Raw genomic sequence first — 19,640 nt, 5'->3', positions numbered from 1 at the left:
GGGGGGGGGGGGGGGGAAGAGAGAGAGTGAGGACAAGCTGGTACAGGTTGCCAAATTCTGTGTCTGTCTCTCATTACATCTAACTCTGATAACCTTCAGAGAGTAATGGTTACTGCTTCATTCTGCATGCAAGTTTCTCTTTTGTCCATCTCTAATCCAGAACCATACAGAGAATGGGTTTTGTAAAACCTAGTTCTAAATTACTCAAGTCACCACAGTACAAATGCACCACAGCACTTATTGCATCAACTTTCCTCCTCTCCATTATTGCTTTAATTCATTCATATCAACTTTTTATTACCATTGTGTCATTAAATAAGTTCTTGTTACATTTACCTGTGAATTCATATCATAAAATTCAATAATTTCTTAAACACTGTGTTCATTAACCTTCCAGCTGTATTTGACGCAGCTCTTGAAAAAATTCTTTCCCTTGATTCATGGATATATAGTCTCCTGTCTTTCTTCTTCCTCATTGGCTGGACCCTTCCATTCTCCTTTGCAGGTTTTTTCCTCTCCTGACCTCTGTTTGTTGGAGTTCCCTAGAACTGCTTGCTTAATCCTCACCTTCTTTTCTACCTGCTGTTGCTCTACAGATGATCTCACTAATTCCCACTGTTTAAATATCATGTATATTATGATATACACTCATATTTATAATTAGTCTTAACCTTTCCCCTAACTTCCAGACTTGTATATATAGTTTACTACTTGACACCCTTACCTCAGTGTCTAACAGACATCTCAAGCATAACATTTCTGACAAATAACTCTTTATCACTATCACCCTCCTTAAATCTGATATTTCCCAAATTATTCCGCATAATAAAAGTACACTATTATTTTTCCAGTTGCTAAGACCAAAAATCACCAAGTTATCCTTAGTTTCTCTCCTCCCCTTACTCTTCTTATGCCTTTACTTAAAAAAAAAATATTTACCTTAAATTTGATAATTTCTCACTACGTTCTCTTCTACCACCCTAGTACAAACCAGTACCACCTTTCAATAGACCCATGTAATAGCCTCCTAAAATATTTTACTGTTTTCACTCTTCCTTTACAGTCTTTTATCCGAAGAGAAGTCAGAAAGTGCTTTCAAAAATGTGGATGGATTTCCCTTCACAATGGATTCCCATCACACTTCTTCCTTATTCTGCCTCGAAAGGGTACATAATCCTACCTCATCAGCACTTTTCCTACCACTTAAAGATAAGGTTTCTACTACTCTCTCTTTTGCATCCTTGGCTCCTACCATCCTGAACTACCTTTTGCTCCTCAGGCACATCAAAGTCATGATTATATTTTGGTTTTTATCTTTTTGAACTTTGATATTCTTGTTCAACCTATCCTTCTTGAAACTTTTTCTTTCTTTGGATTCTGGGATTCCATTTCTTCTAGTTTCCACCTATTTTTTTGTTTTTTTGGCCACCCTTCTAAAATTTCTTCTGATCCCTTGGGTATGCATGTAGTGGGCCAAGTGCAGAAGATGCTGAAATTAGGTCCATCTGGGATAAGATAGACCCTTTCTTAATACTGGAGGCATTACTCTGATGGAGTAAGGTTGGATGGGTGAGGAAAGGCAAAAAAGTAAGTGAAGTTTTGAGGAGCTATTTTAATATCGTGGGTGCTTTCTCCCATTTATATTGGTTTAACTGGTATTAGTTATAGTGGAAATAGTACAGTATCAAGTGAGATCCAGAAATCATGAGAAATTTTGGGTAAACTACTAAATTTCTACTCCAGAACTGCCATGATGGATAGAATAAGGTCCAAGAAATGTATCTTAGGCTTTTATGATACTCTTATCCAAATCAGTGCCCCATGTGCCAGAAAAATTCTCTTGTCCTTCTTATTCAATAAAAGCTATCATCACTACTGCAAACTTTCATGGGATATACAGTTTGTTAAAATAGTTCAGCCTAAGATATTATAGTCTGGATGATGGTAAAATACATTTATATTAACCCAACTAGACAATAGTCTTAAATTGTATCATATACTTTGAGGACTCAGCAGCAAGGAGTGAATGATATGAGGATTTCATTCATTGTAGCAAGATTGATACAGGAGGTAATTAAAAAATATTTTTTTATTATGGAATCTTGTGAGTCTAAAGTTGATCTTTTTAACTTTTTTTTTAGGTTCCCAGAACTAAGGGTATTATGGCATTTGTCTAGTCTATGGAAATAAACTTGACTTTGGAATTAGAAAAGGGGAACCTCCACATTAGCAGTAATAGTCTTGGTAATGAGATACTCAGGTGTAAATGAGATTAATTTTGTTTTCATATAGCACTGGTAAATATTGTTTCTCATAAACAAAGATAGTAACATGTTTTAAAAGATGAAATATCATGCTCTGAAAAGACGATTGCATCTTGGAAGTCCATTCAATAGACTATCATAATGTGAACTGTCAGCAATTATATTCTAAACAAAGCAAAGTTCTCATCTCTGAAAATGCATCTTCTGCAGCATTTTCCTAACCTCTGTGAGAGCAGAGCAGCAGTCTCTTACAAACTCTCCACTCATCCCAGAAATAATGGTGTAGCTTTGGCTTCTTAAACTCAAGTTGTTTCTGCATCAGATTACTGCTTCACAAATGAGTAGCATTTTTTCTGCTGAGGTCTTGTGGTCTAATATTAATACATTTTCACAATGGAAACCCGATGGATTAGATCATTTTCCTAGGTTTGTATCCCAAGGGATATCTAACCTATGTTCTTGTTTTAATTAAATTACCACTCTTTCCATATGATTAAATGCCTGAATAATGAAGACTCACGGGACTAAATTTTAATGCACCATACATTAATATGAGCAGTGGGGGGAAACATATGATTTTACTTTAAGTAAAATCTTTCAGTAGCAAATATTTCACCTCTTCTCTTTTTTTTTTTTTTCCCAAAGCAAATGAGAGTTTCAGCACTGCAGAGAACCAACCAGTGGAGCCTTCTGCAGTGACATTCAGTGAATGGGAAAGAGCATCTTTGAGATTTTTCTTTTAGACCTTGGAATATGAAAGGAGATTCTGGGTATGGGCCAATGTTTTTGAAGTAATGAAATTGGATGACTCCTTTTCCTACTGGAATAGGACAACTTGCCTTTTTCTTTTCTCCACACATGTCAGGTATACTTTACATCAATTATATAGACCTATCAACCCATCAATATGAATGGTCATGGGATATCTAATAGGAAAATTGTGTACAACACTTTGAATTTCAACACAGAAGAGTTTGTACAATCTTTTTTTCTTTTCTAGTATCATCATGATAGCTTCAAAGTCAAAAAATAATTAGGCAAAATGGGAAAAATGTATCTTGATTTGTACTTCAGAAACATTCCCTAAACTGTGGTTATTAGGCTAAAAATAAACCCTTTGAAACTGTAGTAAATTCTATGCATACTTTTGCCAGAAGTTATTACATTTAGTTACATCTGAGATCAGTTATGTGTTTTATTTTCTATTTCACTGTTAAATTATAATTCTAATATAAAATTATATATATATATATATATATATATATATTTGTTACCTTAACCTGAGTTAAACTGAGTAGAATATGAGAAGGAATGTAATATATTGACAAAGTGTTGTTTTTGTAGGCCACACTTAAAAAGAAAACGAAATTCTATCATCTTTGAATTCTAACACAGTGGTGGTTTTTTTTGTTTTTGTTTGTTTTCTACTTTGGGCTTCTCTGAGAAAAAAATCAGGAAAACTTTTTTTTGCATTTTTTTAAAAAGTAGCTTAGTGGTTAGAATAGGGATATAGCATAGACTTTTTGGGTTCAAATTCCGGTACTTGCTAGCTGCATAGATTAAGCATCACTTTCTTCATCTGTATAATGTGATTATCAGTACTTATTTCACAGGATTATTCTGATTAAATGAAATGGTACTTTTGAAGGACTCAATAAATGTTCAGTAAATGTGAGGTCCCCTTTCTTTTTTCTCTCCCTCTGGAAATTTCTACCATGTGTCAGTGAGAGAGAAAAAAAGAGAAAATTCTTTTATTTTTTGGTTTTCTTGCCTTTTAAAGCCATAAAGTATTTAAGGAAAATACTACAGTAGATTTCGAGATGGCTAAAACACATGCATTTGGTTTATTAACTTTCTAGTTAAGAGATTTATTCCCTAGCTCGTTTAAATATTTTGAGAAACATACTGTTACATTTAAACATGAAATCTGTCTCCCCTACACTTCATGAACCTTTTCCAGTTTCCTGTCTTCAAGTTAGGAAATGATGAGGTTGAAAGCATTCTGGCCTCAAGACACTGACATTTCTGAGCCGACCATGAAAGTTCATTCAGCTTCTCATAAATGCCGCAAGACCTTCAAATGCAAAACATTTGGGCAATAGACTTAGTCAAGGGATATGATACCAGCTTCCTTTATTGTGTCATTTGTCAGACCTTGATTTGTAGAGTAGCAGGTTTCAAAGCTTGACTTTTCTTCTCAGATGCTACATACCATTCAGAGTATCTCATTCCCTGATGTTTGTATTCCTTTTTGCCCATGATTCACTTCCTATTCTGCCCAGCTTCATATTGTCATAGTTATTTTGCCTGTGGTTTTTCTCCTCCTTTAAGACATTTTTTAGATTTTAGAGTTGTAGGAAGGAAACATAAGGTCTGACTCATTTAAGGGAGCTTCAATTTATATTTTTGACAAATATTTGCCCAAAATAATATCGGTAGAGTACCATTATCTTAGTGTGTCTCTGGTTGGTAATAGCCTCCGTCTTGACCTCTCTGTATAAATAAATAGGATCTCATAGTTTGTAACCATGGAGAAAGCAAGAGTTTACAAACATTTATACACAGTTTTAAAGCTTCCCTAGAGGAAAATGGATGCAACTGAAGGGAAGATAAATTATCTTTAAGGATGTTTCTCAGATTGGATTGTTCTTAATAAATACTCCATTCTGCACATTTTCTTTCTTGGAACCAAATTCTGCCTTTGGTTGTTGGCTTGTTCTGTTTGCTCACACAGGGAGGTCCAGGTGGGAAAGTGTGCGGTTGCCTCAACTTTAAAGAATTTAGGAAAAGGAAAAACTTGCATTGCTGTGAGGTTTATTCATTTCAATCAATGAGTATTTATTTAGTGCCTAGTATGTGATCTTCACTGGTAGCTTATCAGAGAGAGAGATACGTGGAAAATCAGTGACACAGGACAGCAGATATCAAAGTACCAAATGACTACACATTACTGTAGAACAGTGGTTCTCAATTGGGATGATTTTGTCCTCCAGAGGCAATGTCTGGAGACATTTTTGATTGTCATGACTAGGTGCTACTGACATCTTAGTGGGGGCAGTCTCTGTAGAATGTTTAATAGCATCCTACAATGCACAGCACAGCACCCACAACAAAGAATTATCTGGTCTAATAATGCAGAGGTTGAGAAACCTTGCTGTACAAATGTCAGGGGAAAGAGAGTATCCATCAGGTGGAAAAGGCTCTTGTTTTGCAAAATTCTGCCAGAATACGATAATATAAATAACCCTTTAAAATGTTCTTCGTTTTTGAAGAAGCTACAATGTATGTATTGATTAATATCCTTGTTCTTGAGTAACTGAAGTGTCTTCTGGTTGTTAGGTGGGCACCAGAGTGGTGCTTCTTGTGCACTTCTGAGTGTCAGAGGTTTTCTGGAAAATGCTCCTTGAGTTTTGACTTATAGTTTTTCCCTCTCTTGGGCTCAGATAGGGGTCCAAGAGACTCGGTGAGGTAACCAATATCCGTGATGCACAAAATTTTGTCTTTCCCCACGTTTTCCTTTACTCATTCCAAAACTATCCCATAAATAATCTCCTGGAAGGTGTCCCCACCAAACCATCATACCAGCCAAGACACACTTGGATACCACCACAGGGCAGCGTTACGGCCAAAGCTGGGATCCTTGCCACCTACTTTGGTGTTTTGTAATCAGAAAGAGAATAAAATGGGCTGAGAGAGAGGGGTTGAGTAGTGTTTGGAGGGTAGGGAGAGAGAGAGAAGGAAGTGGGGGAAGGAGGAGAAGAGAAGGGAGAGAAGGCAGGCAAAAGGGATGGCACTTCGGACATCAGTTCTTAACTGTTCTGGTGCCCCAGACCCTTTGGAAGGTCTTTGTTGTGTCCATGCTGTCCCTCAGTTTCCTCTCCCTTCCTCTTCAGAGAAGACTTCCCTAAACTTCATGGAGGTTTACGGGGCCTCTTACATTCTCCCACACAGTCTGTGCATATATCGAACTGAGCATTTATATTGTAATTGTCTCTTTAGGTGTTCATCTTCCCTAAGAGTCTGAAAACAACTTGAGGCAAATGCTATGTAGGTTCCCGGTTCCTAGGACAGCGCCTGCCTAGACACAAACACCTGTGGAATTAATGAAGAAGCCCATACCCACTATAGTGCTTAACTAAGCTTCAAACAAGGAGAACACTTATGAAGTTTTCCATTTTCTGGGTTTGATAGGGCTCCAGTTCTGCCTGACACCTTTTTCTTGGTGGAAGATAGAGGGAGATTTGATGTATTTTCTCCTTATTTCTGTTACCTATCAGTACAGTCACAGCGCAGGGTTTATTTTCTCTCCATCTCCATCTTGCAATCTCTCATTCTAAGTCTCTTTTCATAATTATTGTCTCTATTTATATTGACTATGTATTTTATCTCCTCACTGAATTGTTGGCTTCTAGATAACAGAGACAATGTCATATCTTTTGTTTTTGTATTCAAGTTACTTCATTTCCACTAAGGCACATGAAAATGCCTGGAGTTGCAGTATGCAAAACATCTCTACTTCCATTGCCTCATGTGTTGGGTGGTGAGTTTTGCTAAGAAGATATCCTTTCTCATTAATACAGGAAAGTTTTTCTTGCTTTTGAATTTTTAGCTTCTCACAGCTAGAAGATGTGAGGTTAGTTAAATTTGAGTTTATTTCATAAAGAATCTATTTTTACAAATGACACACTGTAGGGTTAAGAAGTAACTTTTTGGTATAAATCCTCACATAACATCCAAGGAAATATATGAAGGAAGAGGACAAAATTTAGGATTTTGCCACAGACAAAACTTAATTGCATAGGTTTTATTTTTTAATACAGTTAATGTTGTCTCCTAATGCAGAATGCCGTGAACTAATAGTTTTTTTCATTATTCTGTGTAGAAAGGCAGAGAAAAATGAAAATGCGGAGGATTGGAAATAAAACAGAAGTTTAAGTGGGAAGGGAAAGACAAAGGTTTGATGGGAAGTGAAAGAACAATGGGTTAAAGCTCATGATAAAAGTTAGATGTAAGGGGCATGCGGAGAGATGCAAAAAGTGAGAATGGAGATTAAATGGCAGGAAGTATAGGCCCTCAACATGAATTTGTGCAGAGAATCTTAGGTTTCTGTTCACTTTTTATTTTTGTAACAGAAAGACGAGTAGTAGACTCAAAATAGATTTCATATTAAAGGGCAATTATCTCAAGTCTTTAGTCTCATTGCTACTCTGATGGAGAAATGATTTCATGTAAAGAAAGGAATGCCATTTTTCATCCTCAGCTCTGTAGTACTGAGTTATATTTGCTCATGCAAGATTGATTTTTCTCAGATACAGTGGGGAATCCTAAGTGTGGGATTTACAAATCTGTTGCTCATGTTTTCATTTTATGATGAGCTTAGTTATCATTAGGTAAACTTAGAGATGACTAACCATTTTCTCTTCTCTCTCTCCCTTTCCCTCTTCTCTCTCTCCCTTTCTCTCTTTCTCTCTCTCTCCCTATCTCTCTCTTTCTCCCTCTTTTATTTTCTTCCTCTCTCTCTCCATTTATTTATATATATATGTAATTTATCAGTTATTATTATCTTGGCAATTAGAGTGAACATAAATCATCTGATTTCAAATAAAATTTTAAAGGCATGCAGATTGTTTTCAAGCTTTGCTCATGCATTATGCATCAGTAGACACATTCTCTTTCCCGCTGCAGAATTGAGAATTGTGAATTGTAAAATATATGCAACATACTTATACAGTTTATGATGAGCAACTGACAAGAGGGATTAAATCAGAAGGCAAGATGGTCTGCTGGAATTGACTAGAGACACTGCTGTTGAAATGCCAGAGTGCAGTATGTGCATTTTCCCCTCTCCTCTCACTGCCTAATTGAGAGAGGCATTAATGCAGTGAAGAGTGCTGAAAGCAAAATGCCAGCTTTGTGAAACAGGAAACAGATATATTTAATTATTTTTTTGGTTGGGCTACCATCTATGATAAAGCAGAACAAATGTGGTTGCTTCTTTGCCTGTATTGAAGTTATGAACAACAAGAGAGACCAGAGGGAAATTTGGCATGAATTCAGCATTTGATAGCAACCCCCTAAAACACAAGGAAACTCAAGATCCTGGTTATTTAGATGATAAGGGCCTTATTTGATAAGTGTAAGAGTTGAATAAAAGTATTCAGTATACTTTTGGTTTTATTCACTGACGGATACTTTTTGAAGGACGAGAAATATTGATCCTCACATTTCACTAGTGCCTTTAGGATTAGGAGAGTGAGTTTTTCTCATTGTGTCAAACTGCTTTGGGCGAAGCTCTCTCTAAAAGAATAAATTGCAATTATGGAATAGTGTTTAGTGTTAACATGAAAGAAGATTGGATAGCCCAAAGTATCATCATTAAATACGATGCACGTAACATACTGGCTCATGTTAATTAGTCTGTCAGTGAAAAGCAAGGAGCTCCAAGTGACTGTGGGAAAGTGACTTGGTGATTTGCTATTGCTGGTCAGTCTCACAAAAGGAGAATTGTCTATTGTGAAAAAAAGAATCTGTTAGAATTTGGATATGGTTGTAGTAAGAGCAATGAGTAGGAGGAAATCCAAAACCTATGGGACTGATTTCCTGAAAATATAATTTAAATTTATCTCTGGGGTTCTAAAGAAGACTAATGGTTAGAAGACTGGTATCATATAAAGTGTTCTTTTATACTTATTCACATTATTCAGGTGAGTAAATTTAAGATTTGGTGAAAAAGGAAAGAACCCATATTTTAGATGCCAGCATCTATTTTCAATACAGCACACAAAAATAGAATGCAGAGCAGAATCACAAGGAAACGAACTTACTATGCAAATCCTTTATTTACTTGCAATTTCTAGGTGCTGCCCATGCATGCACATTACTTCCTTGGTTTGGACACATGTAGAAATCATAATCACAGGATAAAAATTTAAATTATCCTGACAAATAGAAACCATACTCAAATAGTATATTCTGACTTTTAGTAATAGTATAAAAAAGCTTAGGGGAGAAAATGGTAGATTGGAATTCCCACAATAAGGATCTGCCACAGACAAAATTTAAGTTAATTGCATAGGTTTTATTTTTTAGTACAGTTAATGTCCATTCAATGGCTAATGACCAAGATGTAAAGAAAGAAGTAGAGCACAATTTTATTTGAGCAAATATGAATGTTTTATTGTGAAGCAAAAAGCAAAGTACTTTATTCTGTCAATTATCTTTATCCTATAGTGTGTTTATGCTCCAAACAGCTTGAAATAAATGAGTTGCTGAATTCTTCGTTGGGTCAAATTATTCCATTTCTTACCCTCCTTTCCTTTCTTCCTCTCTCCCTCCTCCTTTCTTTCTTTTCTTCTTTCCATATTTATTGAGCAGCTAACTAATTCCAGGCATTTGGGTAAGTGCTAGTGCCATAATGATTAAAATTATTTCCCACCTTCTTCTTTTTGGATGAGTATAATGTGGCTGGTGTTTAGCTAGAAATCTCTTGGTCTGATGGGGCTCTCTCCTTGTGTTACGGGTTCTCTGAGTACCACTGATGTAGAATCATGAAGAAGCTAAAAATGTTTTCACTGTGACTGTGAATAGTCAAGCCAAATGTCTTTCCATCACATTGAATTCTTTCCTCATGTGTTGGTTAAATAATAGAAGAAAGTTCTTTTAAAATCAAATAATATGAAAGTCTTGGGTGTAATATTGTAAAAGAGTTTCTTTTTTAAAGGAGTATTTGCTGGGGTCATATTGTAAGCTAGAGGAGCAATCAAACTGAATATAAATTATTGATTTTACTTTTGAAGTGCATAGAATTCCTTTATTCAAGATATAATGTCTCTATTCTATGACTGGTGTTTTTGGCTACCAAAGAGGGCTGTGAGATATTACATAGGGTGTTAGGTGATTATTTGGAAATGTATTTTGTATTGAGAGTAGAATTGCATCTGCTTCATTTTCAATGGTCTAATAGACTGTGTTTCAGACCTTGCTATATTTTGGTTATAATGATGAACAATTTTTACCTAGACACAATGTTTGGATGGATGAGAATGGGAGAAAATGCCTTTTCTTTTTTTAAAATTATTTTACCACTTTTGTGTGAGGTCTCCTAACATTTCTTTCCAAAAAATATCTCTAGTTCTGTCTTCCTTTTCATTCTACCCTCATATTTTTCCTTCTTTTCTTGATTCCAGCCATTTCTCATCTTCTCTAAAAGTGAAAACAAATAAAGCTTTAATGTCTCTTTAGCTTAGAATACCCCCTGTATTCTCAGGAACAAAATTAGAGTGAAGTGGATGAATATAGTCTGATTCTTTTTTCTATTTCTTACTGTAAGTTTTTTGTTTTGTTTTGTGGATTGGGGAGAGGGCATTTTAGACAATGGAGTAATCTAAGGATGGAATGAGTTTAAGTATTGCTCTGTGAAGTCTGTGCTGGTTTGGGTGGGTGTGAGGGGATGGGGGGACGGGCTCCTTACTGTGTGGAAATTCTCTCCAAGACCTGGCAGAGTGAGCAGTTGGGGCTGTATGAATGGAGAGGTGGACTGTCCTGTTTTTCAGTGTAGTCATCTGGATTGAAGTCTTTCTTACATTTTTGTGTTTTTCTAGTCTATGGTTATGGGAACAATGGGGATACAAGCACATATATTTGCTCAGAGAAATATAATGGTTCCCAAACACAGAGTAGACCTGGAAATCTTTGTGTTAAGCTATAATCAGAGAGAAAAATTATGTATGGGTCACACCTTCAGGGGCAAAGCATGGAGTAAGCTCCAGAAATTAGGCTTAGTCTCAGAATTGCAGGGAGAAAGGAGAATGCAGCAGTTAGGCTAACTGGATTGTCTAACAGTTGTATTTTTATTAATAAATTGGCATTCTAGTATTTAAAAAAAAAGCAACAGAAATCAGGCTTAGTATGTGACTTTCCAGCCAGGATATCACAGCTGGCTTAAGGACTTCTTTTTTTTAACTCCTTTATTGGAGTATAATTGCTATACAACAGTGTGTTAGTTTCTGCTTTATATATATATATCCCTGAAAGGCTTATATTGATTTTGAAAGTTACAAAGATTGACTTGAGCATGAAGAAGCTATCCAACCCATGACACTTTTTTCCCTCTGTGATCTATAATTAGATGAATACATTCAAGATAATCTTAAAAGAATTATAACAGCAACACCAAAAATAATGCTCTTTATTGAGAGTCTTCATTCTAAACAGCTGAAAATACTTTGACATCTATTCATGTCATCCTTCATCTTTATAAGAGACAGGGCAAGATTGAGGCAATTTTGGCAAAAATAATTTAAAGAGTAACGGAAGAGGTAAGGAATAACCTAAAGCTAGATTGGCCTGGAATAGGGTGGACCTAGCCCAAATTAGGAGGGAGCAAGCTTTCTTTGGGCTACCTTTGTCCTTTCCATAGTTCCCTCTGCGCTTTCATTATTTCTTCCTACAAGGCAATCAGAGTTCTCTTGCAGTCTCTTAGATGGCCAAGGATTTTTGTGTGGTTCCTTATGGCTAATTCACTGTGTTTGAGAAATTTATGATCTTTCCTGACCTTGGTCTCATTTATCCCATTTCTCTGAAACTCAGTGTTTGACTGGATGATTAAGGTGTAAGCTTCTTCTAAACAGTGCCTTCTCATGAAGGAGGCATGAGTCCTGTGAAATTTTCGGTACCCTAGTATCGTTACGTTCTGTGTATAGTGTGGCCTTGGGCTACATTATGGCAAGAAATCAGCTGATTTTACCTCAAATCATACTTCAGCTTACTGTACTCTGGTTTAGTTGTCTGAAAGGTAAGACTTGGCTTCAACTAAAGTGTTTATTGAATTCTGTCTAATTCTCATAGTGGATGTTGGCCTGGTACATTTCTTCAATAGACCTGATGAGATCCTTTGAGTAATGAGAATGTGGAAGTACAAATGTTACTGTTGTAGGACTGTCTTAACCACCCGTGTCACATTGCACTGGTCAAATAATTGGTTTCATTCTCTACCAAGTGGTGGCCTTATAAACAATGAATTAACTAGTTTTGAAGTGGTTTGTTAATTCCTGCTGATTTTCTTGTCACTTTACTGGTTTAAAGCCATTTCCCACAACAATATCAAAGAAGACATACTGTGCAAACCATTCAGTTCTGCTTATTTGATTCTGTGGTACAGGATGATGTCAATGATAGGGTTCTGATATTATATGAGGGTTTCTAGTACCCAGGTTATTCTTATCAAGACCATTCAAAGTAAATGGTATGTAGTGTATCATACCTGTTAATACTTGTTTGAACATATTTTTCAGGTACACATAATCTATGCTTTGTAGAGTAGTGATTTATGTGGTTGGATTAAGAAAAGGAGGTTGTTCAGGGCTTAAATGCTCCTGTGGGTTTATTATGCATAGAATCCTGAGATTTAAACATTTTACTGAAGTGGTTCCATGATCATGCAAAGCAAGTTATTCTTGGCTGCCTAAAAAGAAAGTAAAACACATTCTTGGTCTTATTTCTGTCTTTTATTCCTACCTGATGTCATCCTCAAATCGTGCAATATCCTCAAACAGGGAGGTTACAACTAATTCCAAACAAACTTTATTGGGGACTTCCCTTCATGCAGACATTTCCTAACACAGAATATTCTATAAACATTCTCAGCGTTCCCAGACAAGAGACGGTCCTAATGTTTGGTTCTTCCTGCAAGCCCTCAGCCTTGGTCTACTACACACATGATTGTCAGACAGAAACCTTCCTTCCCCCAGCAAAACGTTGCATGGCATACTGAAAGACTTCCATTAAAGCAGGCTTAACAGATGAATGCTGATATACTGGAGAAATAAACAGAAGGAAAAATGGCACATTTTCTGGGAGGCAGTCAAAAGCAGTTGGGTTGCTAGGCAGGAGGAAAGCATATAAACAGTTTTAGACCCCAAATTATATTTGGATAGCTTAATGAATACAGTTGAATTCATAGCAAAATTTTAAAATAAAAGAAGAAAAATTTTAAAAACAAAAAAGAAATTATTGACGTGTGTCAAACTCCCTCCCTCCAAGTTTTGCTTTCTTTTGGTTTCCGAGATTCCATTCTCCTAAATCGAGCTATATATATAATCACTTCAGATAGTTTGCATTTGAGATTTGTTTTTGGTCTTTGTGAGTAGTTATAATTTACATGAAAAGAAGCTGCAGTTTCATTCTAAACTACCTTTCCATTAAGAATTTAATTTAGCTTTAATAGGACAGTTATCATATATTAATTAAATACTGATGGGTTATGGGAAACATATTTACTCTGGTTTACCAACAAGGTACAAAAATATGTTTTTAATCTAAGTTTGGCATTTAGCTAGTTTGCAGATTCTCTTGTAGAGAGATACAGTTCTTCCGAGTTAATAATATGTTTATTTTGCTGAGATTAAATTGTATGTGACAGTTAAAGTATTTGTATTTGCTATCAGGTTTATAGTTATGTTGTAGAGATGTATGTGGATATGTTTTAGATCAGTGAACACTGAATCTTCCAACATCAATTATATATTTAAAAATCAATTGATCTTTTTTATAGCTACATTAAATTTTTGGAATTTATCTCTAACAGGTGGTTATAAAACTGCCTGATGGAATTCTCTTCTTTTATCGATTTTTCAATATACTATTTATTAATAAATGATATATGTTAAGAATGTTTTCTTCAAATCAACACTTGTCATCTATAGGACCAATTGTATTCTCTCTAATTGAGCTCATTTTCTCTCACTGTGGTTATGAACACATTTGATTGAATCCACCTTTTTTCATCAGAGCCAATATTCCTCCTCCTCCTAATCTCTCTCTCTCTTTTTTGTATGAGTGATTATAGTGCTCTTTTTTCTGTCTCATCTTCTATCATTTTATCCCTAAAGCCTCCCCGAAGGACTTAAAACCTGGCTTTCCACCAAAGTACATTGTCTGGAGTCAGAGATCTTAAGAGTGTTGAGTTAACTTATCTCCTGAGTTTCTAGGCACTTTGTAAAGACTACACAGTAAAATAATGGGAGCCAGTAAAAGTAGAGAGTTGAAGAATTATCCGAAAAATGTGCCCAGTATGCACAGCAAATCCGGATCATTTCATCTTTAATTTTTCCCCCTCAATAACAGGATTATGTGGGTCTTGACACTTGCATTAAATTTCCACTTCTTTGTGCATACAGAGATGCAGCCAAAGGCAAGAGGTGAATTTGAGTTTTCTTTTTATTAAAGCAAAATATCTCAAATCTTTCACACATGAGCTCTCATAACATGTCTCACTGTACTGAAACAAAAAAAAAGGTAAAATTGCTTGTGTGCTTAGGAAGAGAACACGAGGTGGCAGGGCCACAGCAGAAATAGCATTGCTATTGTCAGAATACACATGCAGGGTAGGTCAGATAATTCTTTTTACTTTCCATTGGTTGTGGATAGTTAATATATGAGTTCAGTAGTCTAATTCCCAAAGTTAGTTATGTACCACATGAAAAACAGTGACTGTCTCAGACAGCATCTACCAGTGTTCGTGCAGTCTGGGTAAATGTCTGGCAAACTCCGCTTTGGAATGTTAATAATAATGTATAATTATGTGTGATACAGGAAAAATTATTTTATATCATATACTATTAAATATTTCATTACAAAGATCAGATTATATGTAGGCAGAATCTCTTATTTTCCCACTTAAGTGTCACAAGCTGTTTAACTCAATTAATTTTCAAAAAGGCATAACTTGTCAACAAACACATTTTGAAATGACAAATTTCATGTTTGGTTTAAGGATTGAATGTGTATTAAATGTCAACTAGAACACAAAACTATATTTTTTAATATTAAAAATAGACCAAAGGACCAGTAATCCTGAAAAGTATTCAGCTGGTTTATGTATATAATTTTGTTACTTGTTTCTATATGAAGGTTGTACATACACTGCAGAAGTGGATACATATTTTTCCTCAGTAAAGAAAAAAATGATAACTTTTTCTTTTTATCATTTGTTTTCACATTTAGAGACTTCTTGGTATGCTATATAGAGATATTTATCATATATATATAGTTTATAAGCTGAAGATATTATTTTTGGCTATTTTGGCTATTTTATAGCAAAGAAGTCTGAGGTTTAGAGATGTTTAGCACTGCAGAAGGTCAAGTATTAAACTGGCCTTTGTGGATAAATCTCAAAATGTGTCTGTATGAATATGTGTTATAGAAAGATTTGATTGCTAAATGTTTTCCTTCCTTCCTCCCGCCCTTCTTTCCTCCCTCCCTTCTTCCCTTTTCTTTTTTCTTTGAACAATTGAATTTTTAAAAGCTGATAGAAATGTATATGACTTTTAATATATTTGCATCAGTTTCCTTTCTTTCACAAAATTATAAATGGTATCTACTTTGGATTTTCACTGATTGTTTCACTGAATTGGCTTTTGACCAATAGTAACACTGATTTTATTTAAAGAAAGTAATAACAAAATAGGTATGAATAGTGGCCTTTTGGCTTGGTCTTGTAAAGTTTATCATGGCTCTGTGATCTAAGAAGATTTTGACTAGGATTGCCACTTGTTTCTTCTTATTACTGACTGGCTTTAGTTGTATTCCTCTCTGCCAGACAGTACCTCATCCTCACCACAGGGACTTGAAAAACACTTTTTTCATTTATTTTATAGTTGTAAAATGCCCCGATGAGTTTTGCTTCTCTTGGTTATAATGATGTTAAAGTTAGCTTAGTGGCATCCAAGTTCATTGGATAATCCCTTTTAAGGTGTTTAAGGGTATTTAATAAAGGAATCAAAAGGAGTTAACACCTGTAAAGTGCAACCCTACATGGAAGAGATAACTCAGAAACTGGTAGAGTTTTAACAGTTTGAGTAATTTGTAAGATTCTAGGAGTTGAAGAGCAATAGTGAATGTGCCAATGATTAGTATTGGTTTATAATAATTAATGCTATTTTAAAATTATTGTTTCCACAGTGTCACTTTTAGTATGAGGAACAATTTGGGCATTTTTAGTGTAGCTTTTTAGGCACCATATAGCCCTGATTGATTTTATGACATTCAGCATGTCCTGAGAACTCTCTTGATGTTAATTTTTATAGTGCATATACCAAAAATATGCTAAATGCTTTCAGTGTTCCAATCCTAAAAATCACATTTTGCAACCAGATGATCCTTATAAATTTGTTTCCCAGAAGATCATAACACTGTATTGAAAAATATGTATTTTAATATCAGATGTTTTCTTAACATCTGTTTCGTAAGGTTCATAATTCAGTAAAATGTCATGTTTCAAAGTACAGAGTATTTTTAAATAATTAGGAATGGGTAGGCCAATTTGGAAATATGACAAACTCTAGCTCTGTGAATATTAGGAATGCACTGGTAGAAAGAGCAGAAAGAGAATCTGGGATAGGGTCTCCTCTGATATTGGAGGTAAGAGAAAATAATTCCCCCAGAAGGAGCCAAATGAGATATACAGTTATGCATAAATCAATACACAGCTGTGTAGCAGGCACCTCATGTTGGATTCATCAGACAATTGGTGAAAAAACAGTTTGGGGAAATGGGGGAGTGGTCATGGACTAATCAAGAGCAGGTAAAAATCCCATCATGATGGATTCCATGAGACGACTAAATTGCTTTGTAGTGACTGGATACATTGTTGTAAATATTTCCATTCCGCAGGAGGGAGAAAAAGCTTAAGCATAGTTTATCCAAAGCAAATTAAGAAGAAAAAAAAAAATAAGTGCTTTGAACGCAGAATTAAAAATGGAGTGGTGAGTAATATACCATATCCTCCCAGCTCAGTAGTTTGTTTTGTTGTTCTGTTTGGAAAGTTTATAGTTATTTAGAGGGTAGCGTGTTGGTTTCCATGAAGAAGGAAAATATAAGAGACACCTAACCTAGTATTGTTGATATGGGAAGTTCACAAAATATTGAATGAAGGAATAAAACTTGAACGATAACTGCTGCTTGAGGCAGGGCTCTGGTGGCAATGTGAACACCACCACCATAGTCTGATTCGGATTCAGCTTTAGTGTGCCCTTCCTTGGCCTTTCTGGTAGAAAGAGTGCTCTGAGGGCTGAAATCCTCTTCTCCTTCCCCGATCCCCTTTGATACTCTTCACAGAAACTTGAAAATAAAAGCAGCTGGGCTCCTGCATTTACTCAGGAGGTTTCCAAGTGGTATAAGTATTTTTCAATGCGGATCCAGCAAACTCTTCAAAAAAATTACTTCTCTCATAAAAGGTATAAGCTCTTGACATAAAAAATGTTTTGCAATGATAGCGGATCATTTGGAACATTACGGGAGCAAAATAACTACAGTACTCTTGCATGGGCCATCTCTTGAACTCTATGCATCAATGATCTGTAGAATGCATCTTAGCAGTTATGGCCCCTCAACTATATTGTGCCTATAGTACTAAAGGCTAATTCACTTTTTATGTGCTGACTGTACTGATAAAATAAGTGGTCATTGCCCTCCTAATTACCTATTGCAAACACTCACGACATGATATCTTGCAAAAACTGAATTTTGGAGTCTGAAGCGTCATTACAGGTTATTTTATAAGTGAAGCAAATGAAGATCAGCCCAGTTAGTGTCTGAGCAGATACTTGGCCTCAGGTATCCTGACTGCTTATGTTTGTTTTCCTTTTCTCTCTACAGTTTCACTACTTCCCAGTTCCCCAAATGCAACGTTCTAACCTGGGATTACAGTGTCCTGTTCTGCCCTGGGATTACATTGTCCTTCTTTCAGTTAATAGTAATTAAGCATTTGCTAAGTGCAAGCAATATGGCTAGGCAAAAGATCTAGCTGTGGCGCTCAAGCTAGTTTGGTCATCAGAAGTACTTGAGAAGTTGTGTAGGAATATAAATTCTCTGGCCCTACGTCAGACCTGCTGAAACAAAAATCTATGTGTGAATGTCTCAGGACTTTATCTTTTAAAAAAATATCCCAAGGTAAGTAAAATGATAAGATGGGTTTGATACTTTTCTTTAATAATATGTACACATAACATAGAGTGTAGTCTTACTATTTTGGGGCTGTGCCTTGATTTTACCCTACAACCCTTTCCTTCTGAAGTCCTTCCCATCTCAGTCAGTGACAGCTGGCACCTCCTGAGGTGCTCAACCCAGAAAGCCTTCCACTGTCTTTGATTCCTCCTGTTCCCTCATCTATTCTATTAGTATCTTCTACTCCCACTGCTTCTAGTATTTCCTCCCTCCTGTTTTCCACAAATATACATGAAGTGATGGATTTCCAAAGTGGACATGTTTATTCCCCCTCCTACGTAAAGCCTTTTCAGCCTATTGCAATATTGCCAAAGTGTAGTCTCTGTAACTATATAATTGATATAATGTAAAAAAAAAAAAGGCCCTGTATTAGTCTGCTCAATAAAACACCACAGACTGGATGGCTTAAACAACTGACATTTATTTTTCACAGTTTTGGAGGCTGAGAAGTGTGAGATCAGGGTGCCTGTATGGCTGTGTTCTTTCTGGTGAAGGTCCTCTTCCTGGCTTGCAGACTGATGCCTTCTTACTGTGTGATGTGCTCACATGGCAGAGAGAGGAAGCCTTGGTGTCTCTTCTTCCTCTCCCAATGGCACTGATCCTGTCATGGGAGCTCAGCTCTCATGACCTCATCTAAACCTAATTACTTCCCAAAGGTGCCACCTCCTAATACCATCACATTGGGGGTTAGGACTTCAACATGTGACTTTTGCAGTGGGGACACAAACTTTCAGCTCATAGCAATCCCCACGGTCGAATCGGTTCTGGAAATGTTGAGTTACCTAAATAAGGATTTTAAATGTTGCTATTTTTATAGCAGGATTTTGGCTCTTATACGCATAGTATAACTTCAGTAGAGTGGGGTATATTGTAGGCACTATTTTCCAGAGATGTTCAACCGTAGAACTCCTTTTTCTACACAGTATCCAGAGGAACTAGTGTCTAGGAAATCGTAGTACCATTGCTTCCTACCTTTCCTCCTAGTCGTTCTCATTACTGAGTGCAGATAGAAAAGCTTTCCAGAATAATTTCTGTTGCTCTCTTATTCTTCAGACTTACCTGTACAGGGCTTCTCTGGTGTCACAGTGGTTAAGAATCCACCTGCCAATGTAGGGGATGTGGGTTTGAGCCCTGGTCCGGGAAGATCCCACATGCCGCGTAGCAACTAAGCCTGTGCGCCGCAACTACTGAGCCTGTGCCCTAGAGCCCACGAGCCACAACTACTGAAGCCCGTGCACCTACAGCCTGTGCTCCGCAACAAGATAAGCCACCACAATGAGAAGCCCACACACTGCAACAAAGAGTAGCCCCCACTCACCGCAACTGGAGAAAGCTCGCGTGCAGCAACAAAGACCCAACACAGCCAAAAATAAA

Source organism: Lipotes vexillifer, unplaced genomic scaffold (assembly GCF_000442215.2).
Source record: "Lipotes vexillifer unplaced genomic scaffold, Lipotes_vexillifer_v1.1 scaffold159, whole genome shotgun sequence".
Classification (NCBI taxonomy): domain Eukaryota; kingdom Metazoa; phylum Chordata; class Mammalia; order Artiodactyla; family Lipotidae; genus Lipotes; species Lipotes vexillifer.
The sequence above is the reverse complement of the archived record's forward strand: the minus strand, read 5'-3'. Positions refer to the sequence as shown.